Below are 20,338 nucleotides of genomic sequence, written 5' to 3' on the forward strand. Positions count from 1 at the left end.
CCTGGAAGACCTGGAATCAAGCCAGATATAGGATTATGTCTCTTCAATTGAGTTGAGCAATAGAGTACCCTAACCACATCTTCCTGGAGAAGGGTGTCCTTCACTGTTGCCTTCTGAGACAAATAAGATCAAGGCACCAGTAGCTCCTTTTCTGTCCTAAGAGTGTCTTGTCTGTCCATCATACTTACACATAGCCAAAAACACTCTGTATAAGATCATATCCAAGCAAGAGGCCAAGCAAGAGATGGGGGACGAAGGGGACCACAGGAACCTCCAAGCTTGAAATATGACTCTTGAAAGATGCCCTGTTCACGTTTCCTAATGCTCAAAACCTTCAGATCAAGCAAATAATTCAGCTAAACTGCTGAAAACTTATACACACCCCGAGGCCATTTCCTGTGTGGCCTTTCTGATTGAAGACAGTGTCTCACTGGGAGAGCTCCATCCATAAAGGCTTTCTGTGAAGGTATGTGCATTTCATTGAGATGTTTCCAAGATCAGACAAAATGCCATTTCAGCCAAGTCATATTTATGTGGTTGGCAGCCAAACCCTAATTCTAGTCCCGAGCCTCAGGGATGTCAGCACTAGGAATCAAGGCAAAGCTGAATTTCTTGTTTAAGTCATTTTAGCCCTCTGTGGTATCTGCCTGTGGTCTGAATAAAAGTATCCTAGACATTAAAGCTTAAAAGACTGTCTTTGCCTCTGGTAAAAACAAATCATTTCAGAGCCTGTTGGACCTGAATTCTCTGTGCCTGCTCAAGACATTTGAATGGAAATGCTAATCATTTTTACTATTGGAAACTTAAGCAGACCTGGGTGCTGGTGGCTCAGTTCTATAATCCTAGCTACTCAGAAAGCTGAGATTTGAGGCTCAATCGTGGTTCAGAGCCAGCCCAGACAGGAAAGTCTATGAGACTCTCATTTCTAATTAACCAACAACAGTCATGAAGGAAGCTGGGAATGAAGTTGGGGTTGAAGTGGTAGAGCATCAGCATCTACCACTCAGGTAAGGATAGCCCTGAGTTCAGACCCCAGTACCAGCAAAAATAAAAACAAACAAATAAAAAATACTTAAATGGCAGCAGCTACATCATCCATTCAAAGGGGATGGTGACCCCAGCCAATCTGTTTACATTATATTTCCTACAAAATAACAAGCAACTTTGTTTCCTCCCACGAATTTGCTATCATGCCCGTGTCCCTTCCCACTGCTCAGCAGACCAGGTATCTCATATCTATGCCAAAGCTGGTGGCCACTCCCAACAAGTTCTAGTACATTCTGTTCCCTTTCCTTCCCCTTCAAGACCTGTACCACCCATCATTCTCACCTCCCTCAGATCTGCGTAGTAGATACCAGTTCTCCATGCTGGGCATGAAGCCTTAGCACATTATATTATCTCAGAAACTCTGATGAAAGCAAATTCAGTGGGTAATACATTATACATTAACCTGAGAGTGTCTCACTTCAACAAATGATGATGCATCACTGGGCACTGTATGAAAGTTTCTCTGTTCCACCTATTAGTGGCTAGAGATTTGAAGCACTGACCTAGCACCTCTTCAGTGATGTGCAGCTCTACACATGGCAGCATCCAGAACATGGGAAAAAATATTAAAGGACTCTATGGAAAGGAAAATGAACATCGTGGGTAAGCAGCTCTCCAGGGCCTCTGTGTGTAAATACAAGCAGAGCTTCTCTTCTCTAAACAGTGTCTCTACCTAATCCCACAGCAGTCTCTCCCTTCTGACTTCCATTGTCAAACTCTGGAAATGGTCCACTATGCCAAGTATCTCTACTTCCTCAGCTTCTATTCATTGACTAGTCACATTTCTCTCAAACTCTCCTTCCTAAAGCTTCAAGAACTTCATAATTGCTGCATCTATGGGTATTTTAGAGCATGTGGCGTTGCGCATGATCCACTGCTGTTAATCCATCCCACCTGGAAACTCTCTTCCTCCGCTTTACAGTCTCCCACTTCCTCCTTCTCTCTGTAAGTCACCTCCACATGTGGCCTTCACTAAGTCTTCTCCTTCCCCAGAAGTAAAATATGTTGCACCTGAGGAGTCCACACTCAAAGTAATCTGGCACATGACCAGATCCTGAAGTTGGGCTAAAATCCAATCATTAGTTACCACTAATAACTGTGGACCTTATGTAGATTATTTATCACTCATGTACCTCAGTTTACTGAGCTATGAAACAGGTGCAACAGTAGTCCCTCTGGTGATGGTTCTTGAGAAGATCAATACATGTGAGTATTTAGAACACACAGTACACACTCAGTACTACCCACTGTAATTCCTCTTCTCATACTCTGTAACTCTCCTGGTCAACTCCTCCTTACCATGACTTCATTACATCTTGTTAAAATTGGCCTCATCTTTAGACCTCTATACTAAATGTCAAACCTATGAAAGCATCTGCCCACAGACACCTCTCCCTGACTGGCCGTGAGTCTTTAAATGCGGCATGTCTAAAACTGAGCTCATCACCTTCTCTTGACCTGCTTCTCCCCTCCTCTTCCTTTGCTTCTCCTGTGCCATCCCTTCTCCTAATGAATGGGCCTACTATATCTTTACCTTAGCTGTCTAGGCCAAAATGTTGTAGTCATCATCTTAGTCTTTTGCCCCTCCCTGACTCCCCCATACAACCAGCCATAAAATCATATTGACTTTATTACCCAAGTATTTCTTGAATCTGTGTCCAATTCTCCAGCCCTAGTCAGAACCTCATTATCTCTCACTTGGATGATAGAAACACTAGTAAAACATACTGGCTACTATTAACACATACCAATTATGGACAAAACACTGCACTAGACATTTCATCTACTTCATCACTCATAACCCTGACCACCAGTCACACTGTATGATCCATGAGGGAGGAATTAAGAGTACTTGTTTTCAGAGACGATAGGGTCTCAGAGACATTGACTATACAGCCCATGTTACACATCGATCGTACAAAGCAGGAACATAGTCTGAGGTACAGCTAACTCCAAACCCCAGGCCTTCACTCCCCATACAACAGCATCAGGGTCTTCTGCCATCTGTCTTTTTCTTCTGTCTTGTCTCCTCTGTACAGAACCCTGCGGTGACTCCCTAGTGCCTCCAAAGTTAAGAATCTTCATTCAGCAAAGCCCTTCCTAATGTGGTTATTTGCTTCTTTGCAAACTCACACTCTTGCTTTCCAGCCACACCTATCTATCTTCCCCCTTTTCTCTCTGGTCCAGAAGTCCATGTCTCACTCTCCTGAGTACATGTGTCCTCCTAGGCCTGCTGGCTAACTATGGAAGCTGAGTTGAAGTGCTCCTCCTCTGGGCACTCAGAACTACTAGTGATCACCTCTAGCACTGCATTTGAGGACAATACAACTGCAGTCATTTGGGTGTGTTCCTCAGAATGACTGTGTTGGAAAGTTAATCCCCACAGTCACATGTTAATGGTATTTGCAGGTGGGGCCTTTGGAAGACAATTTGGATTAGATGAGGTCATAAGTGTAGGACTCCTACACCTGAATTTGTGGCTTGAGATCCAAAATAGCATACTTGCTCTGTCTGTACATATTGATGCCCTTCACCATGTTATGATCCAGCAGGAAAAGCCCTAAGTAGATGCCAAGCTGGGATATCAGAACCGTGAACCAAATAAAACTCTTTTCCTTATAAAATACCCAGTCTTTGGTATCCCTTTGTAGCAACAGAAAATGGAGCAAGACAACATTCATTGGCTGGACACCTGCTGTTTGCCACAGTTCATGGTAGGCAATGGTGATCTGGGAATCAACCAGGCATAGGCTCTGATTCCAGAGAACTTATTGAAGAGTCATGCCTCTGATTCTTTGTCTGCCCTGGATCGCTGAGATCTTTTGGAAAAAATAAAAAGACAAAAACTTGATCATCTCTATGTTCCCAGGGATTAGGTATCAGCAAATAGTGGCAGACTAAGCTGAGAAAACACACCAAGGCTACCAGGCAGTCTCTGTTAGCACAAAGGGTCCCCCACAGGGACATTACTCATTTTCATGTGTGTCTTGTTGAGACCAAATGTCTAAGTCATTAGTTTCCAAATTTTCATGAGATTCTCAGGGTGAGCATCTAAAAGTGAACTATTCCTGTCCTGCGGGACTACCCAACAATCAAGTGGCAGTGCTGAGTCCCAACACTCCTTCCACCCACCACCAGGTTCACTGTCCAGTCGCAGAGCAAAAGAGAGTGACTGTCTGAGGTTGCTCAGAGGAGAGGCCCTCAGGGAAGGGGCCCTAGGAAAGAACACACATGACCGTACTTATCCTTTCACCTGGGCTCCTGTGGACTGTCTTGTCCTGACAAGGGGAGTGGGCAGGAGGACAGACAGCAGTGCTTGGATAGGTGCCTAGAGGAAAACCAGCATTTCCCAGCTCTCTGTAATCACAGGGCCCTAACCGGGAAAAAGATCCCTAAAGTCTGTCCCCTATAGAAACTGTCCTGAGTGACAGGCAAGAGGGCCCAGGGCAAAGGAGAGAAGCTTCACTTAGAGCAGGTGTTTTGTAAATTCCCTTGTTTTCCTCCCAAGTTTATGGTGGCTTCTTGGTGGTGCTGTATTTCCACCTCTTCTGGCTTTGGAGGACAAAGTACAGACTTTCTTGGTGATCAAAGAAGGGGCAAAAGGAGAGAGAGTCACTGAACTCCAGAGTAGAGAGTTTGGAACTATAGGCACAGCTGCCAACATTTGGCAGGGCAGAGGAAAAAGGGAGAACAGGAGGAAGAGGCCATTCCCATTCTGACCTCACAGCTCACACTCTTGTACCTCTTTTTGAAAATAGAATTTTCTAACCTTAGAGGGGGTTTGTGAGAATTAATGTCTCAAAGGCATCTAAAGCCCTTAACACAAAACTGGCACCAGTGGAAGGAGATAACTATAGTCATCAGCTACTGAAAACCATCATGAGACCATTTCTTTGAAGCAAGATAGATGGGCCCCAGAAGAGGGCACTCTTCACCTACTCCCTCACCTCTTCCTCCTTACTTCTTCTCTCTCACCTCTGACTAGTCTGAGTCTGTTCTTCATGTCTCTGCATCTTGTTTTTATGGCATTAGTTCACTGGGCTAAACTGTCTGTCTTCTTGTCTATCTCCGCATTTAGGCTATGAACATCTGGAAGGTGGTGGATTCATTCACCCATCTCTCACACACTGCTTCCATGTGCCCATAGCTAAGAGGTGACTAAAGTGTCAGTAAAGTATCTATCTAAAAGGTTGAGTTATATGTTAGTGGAAAAGCACTTGTCTGGCATCTACAAGGTCTTATGTTTGATCCCCAGCACAGGAGTGTGGGAGGGATCAAGTCTGGAGATGACTTGTAGAAGACCCTATGTCAACTGTCCAATCAGCAAGCACATGTGTCTGCCATTTATGGGGGGCTCTGTGCAATGGACACCATAAAAGTCCTTCTCTGAGAAGGAGAGTAATGAGAACACAATTCTCAACACACCCATTGGTCTTGATGGCAGCTGACCTACCTAGTCACAGGATGGTTTTTAGGTTAAAAAAAACACTGGAGTATCAAAGTCAGCCTCTCTTATGTGTTTCTGTCTATTGCTCTGTATCTCTCTCTCTTTCCTGTTCTCCTTCCTTACCCCACTCCCTGCTCTAAAAGTAATTGTTCCAAAACTCAGACTCTTAGAGAGCCCTGAATATAGTTTATCAGGCAGGGCTTTTAAAAGAAAACAAAACAACCATACACAGCCATCAAGCTTAGCTTTGTTTTGGCTGTGGCCTCTTTGCTTACAGGAGACAGTCTACTTCCCTCACTCTAGTCCACTGCTCCAGGAGGAAACAAAGCCAGCAGAGACAGAAGGCACAGCCACCATTCAGCATACCTGAGCTGCACAAGCCCTCTACATTGTCTCCCAACAGTACTGGAGCAGAAAGCTGGACTGCTGAAATGTCAGTACCCTCCCCAGATGCATCTCCAGGCCTCTAGTCCCCACCACATATCTACCACATCTATTTCATAACGCTCTTTACAATCTACCATGCCCTGTGTTCACCAGTCCTCACAAACCCTGCAAGCTGCTCCTTATGTGTAAGGCCTGGCTGAAATACCCCTGCAGGTGCCTTATCCTCACTCACCTAGTGGTGTGGTGGCTGGTTCCTTTGAGCACCCAGTTCTCTGCTCAGATTTCCTATTCTACTGGTAACCGTCAAATGGTCTGTTCACATGTCCATCATATGCCATGCACTGTGACCTGGACGATACAGGCCATTCCTTCTTTGTCTTGGTGTTCCCAGTATTCAGTATCTAGCTTTCTTTGCACCTGGGGTCCAAACCAGAGGTAACTTCAAAATTCCAACATTCCTCTAGTCTGAGACCTAAGTGCCCTTTATTGCACCCAACAGAATTCACATGAAGAACATAGCCTGAGGTGCATCCATGTGGATCTCCCCAAAGCCAGAAGCCAGCTACATTAGAGAAGCTATCCACAGTGGCAGCCTATGAAGTGTGACAAGTCTGAAGACTAGGCATCAAGCCTAGTATCCCACCCTACCACCTGAACTGGTTATCATATCGGCAAGCCTATAAAAGTATCGTGATGCCCAAGGATCTTGAGCCTGGCTTTTTTTTACCCCAGTCTTTAACAGTCTAGAGGGCTTTGTTTTTTCAGATCAGGCAGGTGGTGACCTAGGAAAGGGGATAAAGCCAGTAGATGCAAGGTTCTGGGGCTTTAAGAGGAAGGCAAGTTATAGGAGACCTTCAGGGTCCCAGATGGACAATGAACAAGAAAGTTTTCACCCTGCTCTACCTCATAAAACAGTTCTCACTGGAATTGTTCTGCCATGCTAGGCCTTGCACATACCAGGTGACCTCATCCCGTTGAAGTTTTAGGAACAATCTGCCAAAAGAAACAAACTCAGGGGGAATACAGCTGTGTAGTACAGCTGTAGAGGAAGCCAAACTACACAAAAGCACAGGTTGTTGTGCAAGGCAGCCTGACCTATGGACCAAGTGGTCCAAAGACTAGCAAGGAAGGAGTTCAGCGTTCAAAGCTACAGCTGCTCTAGGGGAAATTCCAAGATGGTGAAGCCATCAGCTGCAACCTGGTATCTGATGTCATGCACAATTTACAGGGGGGTCGCAACCAGTTCAAACCTGGTTTTCCAATAACACGTATCACCATTAAACTTTCTCAACAAGATTTACCTTTAGTAGGTAAATGTTCTTCCTAATTCTTGGAGAGTGGTTGTGCTCTAAATCTCAACAAGTATAAAGTGAGAGAGATAGTGGGTGTCATTTATTCATTTATCCTCTGTTCATTGATTTCATCATGATTCATATGCAAGTTGCACAGGGCAAAGACCACATGCTCAGCAAAGACAAAACTGGGGTCACAGAGTTCCTATCCCTATGTCTACAACTATCTCTTCCAGACAGCGGTGTTGACTTCACCCCTCCTCCACTTCCTATCTTCCCCTTCAAACTCCTCTGATCTGTTCTAGCCATGACCAAGTACACTGATGCTTCGTTTAACATCAAAGTTAATGATGCTGATCCAGTACTGTGACTCAGGCCCACCCCAAAACCTTGTCCTTCTGTGGCTGTAGGTAAGTCAAGGACAAAAGGAAAGAAACAAAAATTACAAAAAATAAATGCATCATCTTAGATCACAGGTAAAAAACTCAATGGATTTCAGATTCCATTAATGTACTCCATAGGCAATCAGTTCACCTGTGCTGGGCACTCAGTATATGTCCAGCACTGGACCAAGTCCTTTACCTGCATAGTATAAAGTTCTGATATTCAGATGTCTGTGTGAATGCTGGCCCTGTGAAATAATGAGATGTGTGTCATTGAGCAAACTGCTAAACCGCTCTGTGATTCTTAATCTGGTAAGAAGGGAATACCAGAGCTAACATTAAAGAGACATTATAAATTAAGAAAAAAAAACCACCCCAAAAATAATACCTCACAATCTACTAAGGTTGAATCATATGATAGCTTAACTTTAACAATTATTTTCCCATTAGTTTATCACACTCATGGTCTGCAGAGAAAGCTAACTATTTTTCTTCACACTGTTCATATTCTACCAACTTTGAGAGACTGTGTCTCCTTGCTCAATGTCACAAAGCAACAGGTGCCAAAGCTGGGATTTTCATTATGAGTACAGCACAATGAGAGAGAGTACAGCGCAATGCAGAGACCACGGAACAGATGAACAAGAGGTCCCTATAGGATGCAATAAATAATTCAAGGAAGATAGTGAAAAAAGTAAATGGGCACAGGTTGGACAGGAGGGAGCAACAGAGCTATCTTAGGAACTGAAAAATTTCTCATCCCAAAGGGGTCTCGAGTCCTAGATTCCAAAGAATGATGGGAGCATTTGCCAACCAAGGAGGAAAAAAGGGCATTCCAAGAAGTAAGGACCCAGAATACTAAAAAAGCAGTGAGGTAGGATAGGGTGAGAACACAAAGAAAGTGGCAGAAGGTGAGGTAGGGCAGGTGAATTGGGTCTGAGCCAATTCAGGACAGGTCACAGGTTAGCTTTTATTATGTAAAGACTATTCCCCATACTTACTCATACACAAAGGGGCCTACTTTTTAATGCTTGTAAACCTGTAGCTCTTCAGCAATGGGAGGACCAACAAAGATTAGAGGCTTCATGGCAGTATGACCCATTGTGGATTTAGCAACAGAATTCTGGCTCAGGGGCAGATGGTCACATGGTGCAAGAGAGGGGCTGGTATAAGTAGAGCAGAGAAAAAGATAAGAGAAATAACAGCACTGCTTATATACCACTAAGCCAGAGTTCCTAAGCACTAGTAACATAAGTGCCTTGGGGTGAGGCTGTCCTTCTAATATGGGATGTTTAACAGCAGCCCTGGTCTCCTTCAAACAGAGTAGCCTCCTTCCCCTCTTATATGGTGACCAAAAATGACGGCAGACATTAGCAGATGTCTGGAGGTGGGAAGCAAACTCAAACCCCTTGTTGATTTAAGCTTTAAATCTAAACTCCATTTTTAATTTAAACTCTGCCATCCCTGGCCAATAAACTTAGCTTCTTTTCAGAGAGGAGAGCCTCAAAGCAGCCCTCTGTCACAAAATTAGAAATCTGATGATTGACTAGAGGGGATAAATGCATGAGATTCAAATGTTAAATCTTCAGTGTTGGCTCCTTCGCCACAAAGACAGTAAGCACTAGAAAACAGTTTGGATTTGAATAGAATCCAGATGCATTTGCTGTAAAAGGAAAAGGCCTTCCCTGTTGTATAAGCAGGAGGTGGCTGATTCTTGCTCACACTGAACTTAAGAAACCCAGTGTAGGGCTAGATGGTCAATATGCGGTCAACTGGGATCCAGACTCTGCCTGGGCACTTTGCAAACGGTGTGGCCTTGAGAACTCAGGAAACTCTTCATATTTCATTTTGTCCTTTTGTAAAACAGACTTGATGTGGAAGCCTAGGCACTGAGTTAAGGGCAAACTGATGACTTAGCACCATGTGGTAGCACTTCATCTCTATGATAATCTTTCTCATTACCTCCATGCCCATTATCGAGCTTGAGTTCTTTCCCACTCCCACACCGTTCTTTGAGACCCCTCAGGTGAGCGGTATGGGCTCTGACTGCTCCCCTCTCTATAAACAAAGTGTACCTGGGCTGGGAATATGGCCTAGTGACAAGAGTGCTTGCCTTGAAGCCCTGGTTTCGCTTCCTCAGAAAAAAAAAAAAAAATATATATATATATAAAAATATATATATATATATATATATACATATATATATATATATATATAAAGAAAAAGGCCAAAAGTGGCTCTGTGGCTCAAGTGGCAGAGTGCTAGCCTTGAGCAAAAAGAAGCCAGGGACAGTGCTCAGGCCATGAGTTCAAGCTCCAGGACTGGCAAAAAAAAAAAAAAAGGCGGGGGGGGGGGGGGGGGGGGCGGGGGGGAGGAGTATCCCATCTAGACTTTAGGGGGCGCCAACAGCTTTGCCATTCCGCACTCCACTGGTCTCAGGGTCTTGGGGGTCGACAAATGGGTGCAAACTGCTTAGAGCCTCCGAAATGAGCCAGGTAAATAGTTCAACGTGTGCCAAGAGCATTTCGGGGCAGATGAGCTCCTGGCCCGAGGTCAAAGCCGGACACTGGCGCGGACCGGCCGGCTCAACCTTGCTCCTGGAGGATAGAGACGCCCAGATTTGGATAAGGACCCACTCTAGAAACCAGGCTGCAGAGGCCCATGTCTAAGAGTTGTCTGATCCAATAAAAGTAGCGTGTGGAGCAGAGGAAGCAAAAGGAAACTAGGAGGAAATGGAACTATTTTTAAAAAGAAAACCATAAGGGATCCCCGGGGAAATACAGCCTACACCTGGGCAGAGGTTCGGGAACAAAGCAGCGGCTTCAGGTCAGAAGTGCCCTGAGCGTCTCCGAAGAGCAGCGGGCCCGGCTTGGAAAGTCGGGTGCCCCGCGCCTTGGGCGCGCGCTCCGGGGCGCCGCTTACCTTCACCGGGACCTCCGAGCGCGCACTTCCGGGGGTACGTGGGGCCGAGTTGGGGAACCCCGCGCCGATCACCCACAGGACGACGTGACCAAGTGCTGATCGCGAGTTTGAGTTGGCACCGACGCCTCGGAGAGAAAACCCGGCGGCCTTTCTGGGGTCAGGACTGAACTGGGGGCCTCGGGTCTCGGCTTTGGCGTTCAAGGGCGATCGCGCCGAATCCTCGAAACGTTAGTGGAGTTCGAATGAGTGGGAGGAAAAAGCTGTCTCATTTCCTTAGGCCTTCCCAGCTCCTCCACCCCTTCGTCTCTGAACCTGCCCTCCCTCTCTCCCGCCCCCTTCCCCAGCCCCAGTGGGCGCCCTCAAGATGTGAAACCTGAAAGGCTGCCGGCCTTGTGCTGCGCCTCCCTCTGCTCCAAGTTAGTTCTAGCTCCCAACTCCGTCCCGCCTCCCCGCGCTTCTGACTGTCCCCAGGGCCCGGAGGTTCCCGGTTAGGCAGCCCTGCACCCTGTCCTGGATTTCCAGCCTGACCCCCTGCCGCGAGGATCCCACATTGAAAAGCATACCTCCCAGCCCCAGCCTACATCCATCCTCTCATTCCTGCCCTGTCCCCAGCTTTGAGCCTGTATTAAAACAGTCGTCCAGACAGGAAATAACCACTTACTTTGTTAAGTTTGATCGACTTTATTTTCTCCTATGAAAAGTTTAAAGCTTGATGCATAATCTTGATGGAATGCACATTTTTTTATCGGAGAGAGCTGAAGTCTTTGTTTGGCCTTACTCCCTTGGGTTGGAGGATTTTGTTTGTTAAATTCAACAAGTGTTTATTGAGCGTCTGATAGGCGCTGAGCTGGGTGCTGGACATGCTGAAGTGAACTAGGTCATTTTGTTCCTTAGACAATCGTCACCGGTGGTTAGTGCAGGCCAAACAGGGATCTAGAGATGCAGGGATCGCTAAGACCGGGGCCAAAGAGCGGAAGAGCCTTCTGTGGAATGAACAAAGTCTAGGTAGAGGCAGGAAAGAATGAGAAAACCCCATCAGAAGGCAGTCTAGTAAGTGGCAGAGACAGGGTGATACGTAATGGTGAGGAACACGGAAGGGACCCATCACTGCCAGCCCAACAAGAAAGGGTAGGAGCTGCCTGGAGCGATGGAATGGAATCAGTCCACAAGATTGGATTTCCTGGGATGCCGGCCTAGGGTGGAGATGAAGTGGAATTACAGGAAAGATTCCCCCAGGAGCTGGCCGAAGTAATTTGTGACCAGATTCTCAGAGCACTTCCAGAGTTGCACCTGGAAGTATGGTCCAAGGATGGGGCAATACTCATACCACACAGGAGCTCATTAGTAATGGAGATCCTTCGCCTCCCATGGCCTGCTGAATCAGAATCTGCATTCTAACAAAATGTGAATAACTGTGACAACAAGTTACACTAATTCTATTAGACCATGAATCTCAGACTGTATTTTAAAAACACCTGGGAGGCTTTATAAACCAGTAGGAGGTCCCAGCCTTCCTCCCCCCCCCAAAAAAAAGAAAATACTTCTTTAATTGGAATGAGATAGAGCTACCATTATTCTGAAATGGTCATCAATCACATCATCTATCTACTGCCTAGGCTAAGAACCACTGTTCTAGACTTATTAAAGAGGTATTTCATTTACCCATGAGGTAACATTTTTTCAGAGAGAAAAGTAATGCTCATGTGTAAAAACAGAGACACAAGTTATCACACTCTTACCTGGTGGCAGCTGGCCTGGGAGAAAGGGCCTTTATTTCCAAAACACATAAGGAACCAGGTCCTAGCATCCGAAAGCCCGTAGGTTACTATCTATTTTAACTTGGGCAAGTGTTCCTCTCTCAGGCAGACAAGTTTTCCTATCTGTATAAAGAACAAACATTTGACTGACTCTGAGTTCCACACCCCATCTGCAAGCTGCTCTCATCAGCACTCCTGCTATCTGACCAGCTGTATCAGCAGGCAGTTCTGACGTTTCCTGATGTAATGTAGTATGTGTGGCTGCCTGGAACACAGCATACATGGATTCCACTGATCACGGGTTTGTATCTGGAGCACAGGGCGACACACATAACTGGCACTCAGTAAATGTATAGGGAATGGAGGAAGACATGAATACAATACAGTTGCCAATAAGTGAGTATAGACCTTCTCATGAGACTACTTGTTTTGTAGTGACTATTTGGCCCTCATCCAGAACCTATTCATTTGTATCCCAGTTTGTAGAAAAGATATAAGCTGTACTGTGACTTGGTCAAGCTTTGGATATAAACCAATTGTGACTACTAAGAATTGACAATATTTATTGAACAATTAGAACATGCCAATCATTGACCTTCTTATCAATATTGCCTCATTTCATAAAAACAAAGCAGAAACTGTTGGACTCCTGCTCTTCAATGGCTTTTAGGAATCATGGGTATGGAGGAACTAAAGTTGCCATCTAGAGCAGCAGGATATAGGCACATCCATTGCTAAGCAAAAAACCCTATTGGGGTTACTCTGGGTCAGCCTCCATCCTTTCATGAAACTTTAGGGATGTAAGTGCTCCAGATTCTACAGAAATATATGCTTATGGAGGCTAAGTCAGAGGATTGGCAGGCTTTATCTTTGCCTAGCTACACCAGGCCCTGGGTTCTTTCCCTACTGCACTGCAAGGAAAGAAACAAAAGATAACAACACAACCTGTAATCCCCTTAGGAGGTGAAGGCAAAATGATTGTGAGCTTGAGGCTAGCCTGAGTTACACAGCAAGACCTGGGTCAATAAATAAATAAATAAAGCTCTAGTCACTTCCTGGTAGTATGGGTGTACATGTGTGTGCCTACATAAGCTGCCTTTAATGAGCACCTTAGACAACAAGCCTTGTGCCAGGCCTGTTCACACCTTTTCTTTTAGTCTATATTGCCATCTAATGGATTATGTACTCTTAATCTCTCATTTTACAAGTCTGAAAATTGAGGCAACATGAGGTGAGATCTATTTACACATGAAGGCCAGGTTTTTTAAATGGTTCATTTGCCTGCCAGTGTTGCCCACATCTACCTTCAGCCCTGCCTACATCCCTCCCTTGTTTCACAGCTCACTCACTAATGATGCCACGTCATCAGAACTCTTTAGGTCTAATTTTTTTCTTCAAATTTTCCTTGATGGTATGACATGTCATAGCCCAAAAGGAGAATAGATTAGATAATCGACGGCCTGTTAAGGGGCATTGAAAACACTGGGGGGATTTACACTAAAATGAGAGAGTCCAGCCAAATGTGTGTAGCTCATACCTATACTCAAGAGGCTGATATCCAAGAATCATGGTTCAAAGCCAGCCTGGGAAAGAAGGAAAGGCCATAAGACTTCTATGTTCAATTAACCACCGGAAAACAGGAAGCAGAGCTGTGGCTCAAAATGGTAGTTATTAGTGAAAAATCTCAGCACAGTACCAGGCCCTAAGTTCAAGCCCCACAACCCAGAGAGAGAGAGAGAGAGAGAGAGAGAGAGAGAGAGAGAGAGAGAGAGAGAGAGAGAGAGATGCACCAGTTTTTTATTGTTGTGGAAAGGAATCACAGAAATAGAAGAACAGAGGACGAACTAATGCAACAATGATAACTCACTGGACACTATGTTGGAAATGAACTTAACAAAGGGGGAGGGGAGTGGGGAATGTACTCATAAAAAGAAATGTACTTGTTATCTTACGTTTGTAACTATACTCCCTCCCCATTCATCACCTTTACAATAAGTAATAAGAAAATAAAAATAATAGCATTAAACATCATTTAAGACTTACTTTTACATGTGAGAAAGGGACACTTAGTCCTTGTGCCAGACCATGGAAGATATGCAATAGCTTTGTGAGACATCTCCATCCCAGGGCTTCACAGGGTCTTCTGGGCTGGCCTTAAAGACAGTTGTGGTCTGGAAACACAAGTTGGGGTTGGGATGCACCAAATGAGCCCAAAGGGCAGAGGAGAAGGGAATCTGTATGTACCCTGTACAGCTTCACTTCTAACAGAAGGGAGGACTTAGAAGAGGAAAAGGATTCATGCTGGGAAACCAGGATCTGAAGCAAGTCTTGACTCAGGGATGAGATCTGAGGCTGTCAGCATAAGAAGCTTTTCTGATATGGACAGGTGAGTCCAGCAGAAGGGGCTTTCCTGCAGAGTGCAAAGATCATGGACAACAACCTTGCTGCATACTAAGCCCTCTCCCCAGGAGTGTTCTCATCACACAATGAGCTCTAGGCCAGAGACCACAGTCTCCAAGGGGAGACTTTTAGAAAACAACCAGAAAAACTCTTTTGCCAGAATGTAATGTGTGCAGTCACTAGGACAATCACATTTATAGGAAAAGCAGACAAAACCCCAGGTCCTTGAAGTCAGTCCTTCTCCCAGACTGAACAGTAGTGGCCTGAATCCTCTTGGGTCACATCACAGATTGGAAGTTATAAACAGTAAAATGTTCAATCAAATATCAATCTCTACAAGTGAACATTCAAATCATGCCCCTCTCTGCTCCCCAGTCCCTGGGCTTGACTGCTTTGGGTGAGCAAATCATCCCCACAGAGTGAAGGGTAGGAAGTCTGGTTCCAGTGTAGGAAAGTACAAATGATTGAAACCAGAATCAGTGCTTGCTTCTCCGATGGCATTGCTATTTACAAGAAGCCTTCAAACTTCCAGCTCTTATTAATTCCAGAAGTAGTAAATGATATCCAGGAGTGGTGGGAGCAAGGAAGTCATGTAAATGGAATAATGAAACACAAAGGAAATTGCTTCACGGCCCATAGAAAAGCTAATGGATGTACAGACAGAGACACCACTGTGTCACAACTAATGATGTCACTTTAGGAAAACTAGGTGACTGAGTTGTTCTTTTCTTGTTTTTTCTTTCCTCTTCTTTTTTTTTTTAATGCTTAGCCCTACATTCATTTCATTTCTATCCATTTTGGCAAAAGTGAGCTTGAAAAGAAAATGTACACTTGTGTTAGATGTTACTTTGGAGAAAGGATAACCAACATCTCTCTTTCTCTCTCTCTCTCTCTCTCTCTCTCTCTCTCTCTCTCTCTCTCTTCTCCATTTTTTAACCCATGGACTCATTTTTGCCATTGCATTTCATGGCAAAGTAGTGATATTTCTGTTAAATCTCATGGGCAGTCATTAACCAGGTGGCATTTAAAGCATTCATTCCACATTAGCTTGTGAAAGGGAAGCCCATGATTTAAGTGTTACCTACTAACACCTCTTAGACAGCAAAGGCTGAAGAGTACAACATCCATTGTTCATAGTTCTTCCAGCAACTTTTTAGAAGGTCTGAGGGATTCCTTTAATCTGCAAATAAATCAATAATATAGTGACCTCTCTCTGAGGTTCTAGTTTCCAAATATAGATGACCAAATTCCAAAAAAGAACAACCCAAGTTCTTGAGCCTTTGTCTTCCTTTCCCAGATGTGAACATTTACCCAGACAGAAGACTATGAAGGGATATAGAGAGCACCATTCAGTTGTCAAAAAGGACTTTTAGTGGAACTAAAACTTCCGAAGACTATATAGCTACCAAGCTAAATCCCCACTATATTCTAATTAGATTCCCCCATTTTAAGAAGCAATGTTCTCCAGAAGGATGAAATAGTGAGGAAACAACATCAACTAAGCATCACCTTTATATACTCTGTTTCAGAGTTCAAGCTTATCTCATTGAATTATTTGCCAGTCAGAAGAGTAGGGATCTGAATTCTCTTGATCCAACCACTTTATCTTGTGAGGGATAATAGAGTAAAAATAAAAATATTTCTCTAGCCTGCTGCTGCCCAACATGGCATGATTTCTGATTAATGATAGGTTTTAAATCAAAACATATTGACCAGTTAGACCATAAACAGAGCTTAGTATAATTTTCTTCTTCTTTTTTTACCTTCTGTATTTTCTTTCAGGAAAGTCTCTTACTCTGGCTGACACCTCCTCTATTTTCTTTCATCTTGTCTAACAAGGTTAAATAAGCAGAAGCAGAAGTTTAATAACTCATCCATATAAAACAAGCTGTTTCCAACAACAGGAAGTTGCTATAAAAATGAGAGTATTCAGTGATAAATAATGATACAATGGACTATGAAACATCTAGAAAAGTTGCTACTATTTAATTTGTTAAGAAAATACAAGCTAGGTCCCCAGTCATAATATGCATTGCCTCATAAAGTTGTTAATAAGATAAATATTTATGTCTCATACCATTGACTCTCATTATAAAATTGAAAACCCACTGTATTTTCATCCCATGACCTAGTTGTTTTTTTTAATCACCCATCATATGTAGAAAACAATGCATATCTAGAGCAAAAGGAAACAGCAGAGCTTGGAATATAGTATAAATCAGGACTGAACTAGATCCTTGGAACAACATAACTGACCTAAACACTTAGCCCTGATTCAGAGTCCTATTCATTACAAGGCTACCTGCAGGCTCTCAAATTCCTCAAGGATGGATTTCCTATAACTGTGAAAGGTCCAGGCTGGAGAAAGGAATAAAGTGATTTGGTCTGAAAAAAATAAATGGTCAACCAAAGGACTGAGAAGAAAATGTACCAAACTCTTAATTTCCTTTAAGAATATACATTAAGCAGAAGAGAAGATGGTAAAAGTTCCACCATGTATGCATGTCATCAGTATTCTGATTTCATCAAGTTTGTTGTAGAAAGTTAGTTTTAGACCGTGGTGTCCTGATGAATGGCGTGATAGATCTCATGAAACGTCTGCTATAGCAATGCATTTATGACCCCAGTATTCAAATTTGAATGATTTCTATTCCTAAACTAGTATCTACAACCAGCAACTGGCCAGCCTCCTGTGTGTGCAAGTCAAACTGAGCTCTTGTCTGAGTTCCACATCTACGTGTATATGTGTTCAGGAATCTGAGATGTTTATCTAAGAGAAGATGAGGTCATAAATAAATGGCTGTTTCATTTGGTTCACCAAAGGAAAAGCAGTCCTGAAATGAGCAAGTGGGATTACTATATTTATAAGGTATTATGCAATGAGACATTCATGTCATTTTCAGTGGTTTACTCAAATTTCCAACTTGAAATGAGATGTACAGGCATCAGAGCTTCCACTCAGATCAGTAGCTTCAAACACCTTAAGCACAAGAGAATTTGGTTGGGGGTGAGGTAGGGGTTCTATCTTCCCAGTGCTTCAAGCCCCTGCTTGCCAGACCTCTCCTTTTCAGCTCCACTTCCTCTTTCCTCATCTTTAATCATTCCTGTGCCTACCTCCTTGTCCCCAGCTTTGAACATGCCTGAACCTCCCCTATCATTTATAACATGTTTCAGCTACTATGGAAAACTGTACAGAAGTTCCTCAAAAGGCTAAAAATAGAACCTCCATATGATCCAAAAATCTTCCTTGGGAAAATTACCCCAAAGGTTTGAAATCAGTTTGTCAAAAAGAATGAGCTTTCCCATGCATATGGCAGCAATGTTCACAAGAGCCAAGTTACAGTATCTATCAGTGGATAGGTGGGTAAAGTAAATAGACTACATATACAAAATGGATTCAATTCTTAACAAATAAATAATGTCATTAGCTACAGTGTGGCTAAAATTCAAGGACATTATGCTAAATGAAATAAACCAGACACAGAAGAATATGAAGGGAGGTAGAGAGCACCATTCAAATTCTTAACATGCTTATGCTCATGTGGACTCTAAGATAACTTACACTCAGAAAGTATAATGGTAACTATGGGGTCTAGAGGCTGGGAAGATGGGATATGATGGTCAAAGTGTGCATAATATTAGGAAAGAGGATAAGTTTTTTTTAAGTTCTAGTGCCTGATCTGATATGATTAAATATAGCTAATAATAATCAAAATTTCTAAGAGTAAATTTCAAATATTTGCACCAAAAAATAAAATAGATAGATAACCAGACACTGGTGGCTCATGCCTATAATCTTAGAGACCTGAGGATAGAGTTTCAAAGCCAGCCCTAACTAGAAAGCCTATGAGATTCTTAAGTCCAATTAACTACCCCTCCCCCTCCCCCAAACTGGAAGTGGATCTATGACTGAAGTGGTAAAGCACTAACCAGATTTGAGTGAAAAAACCTCAGGAATAGTACCCAGGCCCTGAAGTCAAGCCCCGTGATTGGCATACATATACACACACAAACAAAAAACAAATAAGAAAAAACAGATAAACATTTGAGGTGTTGGACATGTTAATTTGCTTGATTTAAGTACCCCACTTACCTCACATGCTTTCATAAATCATAATACCTAGAACCTCCTAATGCATTCAATTCTATAGTGATATAAAAATAAGTAAATGAAAATTAAATAAAAGATGATTGCAAATTACAAAAAAATAGACTTTCCATGTTCTGGATTAATTTCTAGATTTTTTTGTGTCTTTATTTTTTTAATAACTAACTTTCTCAGACAATTGGATGTTTTCATTATCTTTATTTTTCTTAACATCCATAATCATTAGCTCTGGATTTTGTCCTCAAATTCTGCTGGAACAGACATAATTAATGTTACCAGTGGGTGCCTCTGTGCTTATGTTCTGACCTGACTGCAGTATTGGCACCATCAGCCACATGTTTCTTCACACTCTCTCTTTTCATCCTCACGTCCCTACCTCTGAGATTCCCTCTTACTTTGGCAATCTTCTTGCATTGGCTTTGCTTCATAACCAATGCTTCTATTCCTATCACTGAAATACCTGCAGGATAACGAGACTCCTTAGCACAAATGCAAAGCCCTTCAGGGTTGGCCTCTACCTGCCTCTCCCACCTCTCCAGTAACAACCTGTCCTATGCTTCAGCCATGTCAACCTCTTCTCAACCTCCCAAATACGTCAAGTTATTTCACGCTCTGTACCTTTGTACAGAGTGTTCTTGACTCCACCCGCATCCTCCTGAGGAATTCCAGCTCATCTTTCAAGACTCAGAACAAAGGTGAAGAATTCTGAGCAGCCTTCTCTGCCCTGCCTTGGTGGTGATCCCCATTGCGTCCCCAGTGTCTGACAGATCTGCATTGTAGAGCCATGCACTGTGCCTTCTCTCCTAAATCGAAGCTCTGTGACATTAGTAGGTGCTTATCCATATCAGTGAGCCCAGAGATTGGCACAGCACCTACCACATGATTAAAATATAAGAGACACCTTAACTTTTCTGAATTAATGTTCCCTGAGCTTTCTACTCTGTAGAGAAAATGTAGTGTCAGTCATTATGGGGGAATGCCCTCTAGAGTTGCATGAAAGCTGATGGCGACCCTCTACTGACAGAATACTTAAGAGGTCCGTCCAGATGTCTGTGGGTATGGAGAACACTCCCAGCTTATTATCCTGGTTATCCAGCTTATTATCCTGTGGCTCCTGCATGGAGCCACACAAAGCAAGTTCACCTGGGGCTTGAGCTTGGGGAATTATTTTACAAGCACACTCAAGTGATCATGTTTTCTGGACACTCCCAATGGTTTCCTTCTTTTTTTTCAGGGATGCTCTTAGCATCCAAATCAGGCTGTGGAACCTTAGCAATGCACAATGCCAATCTCATCTCAGATCAGAGCTTCCCAATTTTCCTCAAACACATAACCCACTAAAACAGAAATGGAGAAATATCTCCCATTGGAAAGTCAGTTTTCTACAGCCAAGAAAAGAAACGAATGAACATCTCAGTAAGTTATTCTACTGTTGAACCATCCATAAGGTCATGTAACTACCCCCTTAAATACAGAAATATCCCTGAAAAGCATGAATGGAATTCCTCATGCCAAGAAAGACATCTCCATCTGACAGTCTAATCCTCTTTTGCTCATTCTGAATCTGAAGAGAAAGAGAGATCTGAAATGCCTGG

At 43.4% G+C, this 20,338-nt stretch overlaps 1 protein-coding gene across 3 annotated transcripts in view; it reads right to left on the reverse strand.

The window, feature by feature from the left end:
* The window catches only part of Eva1a (eva-1 homolog A, regulator of programmed cell death), a 53,265-nt gene extending 42,491 nt beyond the window's left edge, over positions 1 to 10,774 (reverse strand). For 2 of the 3 annotated variants that reach the window (XM_048352824.1, XM_048352822.1), the window contains exon 1: positions 10,479 to 10,774. The gene's annotated coding sequence lies outside the window, so the exon portion shown is untranslated. Of the gene's footprint in view, positions 1 to 1,465; positions 1,624 to 10,478 lie in introns of all 3 variants that reach the window. The other variant, XM_048352823.1, reaches the window with a different exon arrangement.
* Between the last annotated feature and the right edge of the window lie 9,564 nt (positions 10,775 to 20,338).

Source organism: Perognathus longimembris, chromosome 8, assembly GCF_023159225.1.
Source record: "Perognathus longimembris pacificus isolate PPM17 chromosome 8, ASM2315922v1, whole genome shotgun sequence".
Taxonomy (NCBI): domain Eukaryota; kingdom Metazoa; phylum Chordata; class Mammalia; order Rodentia; family Heteromyidae; genus Perognathus; species Perognathus longimembris.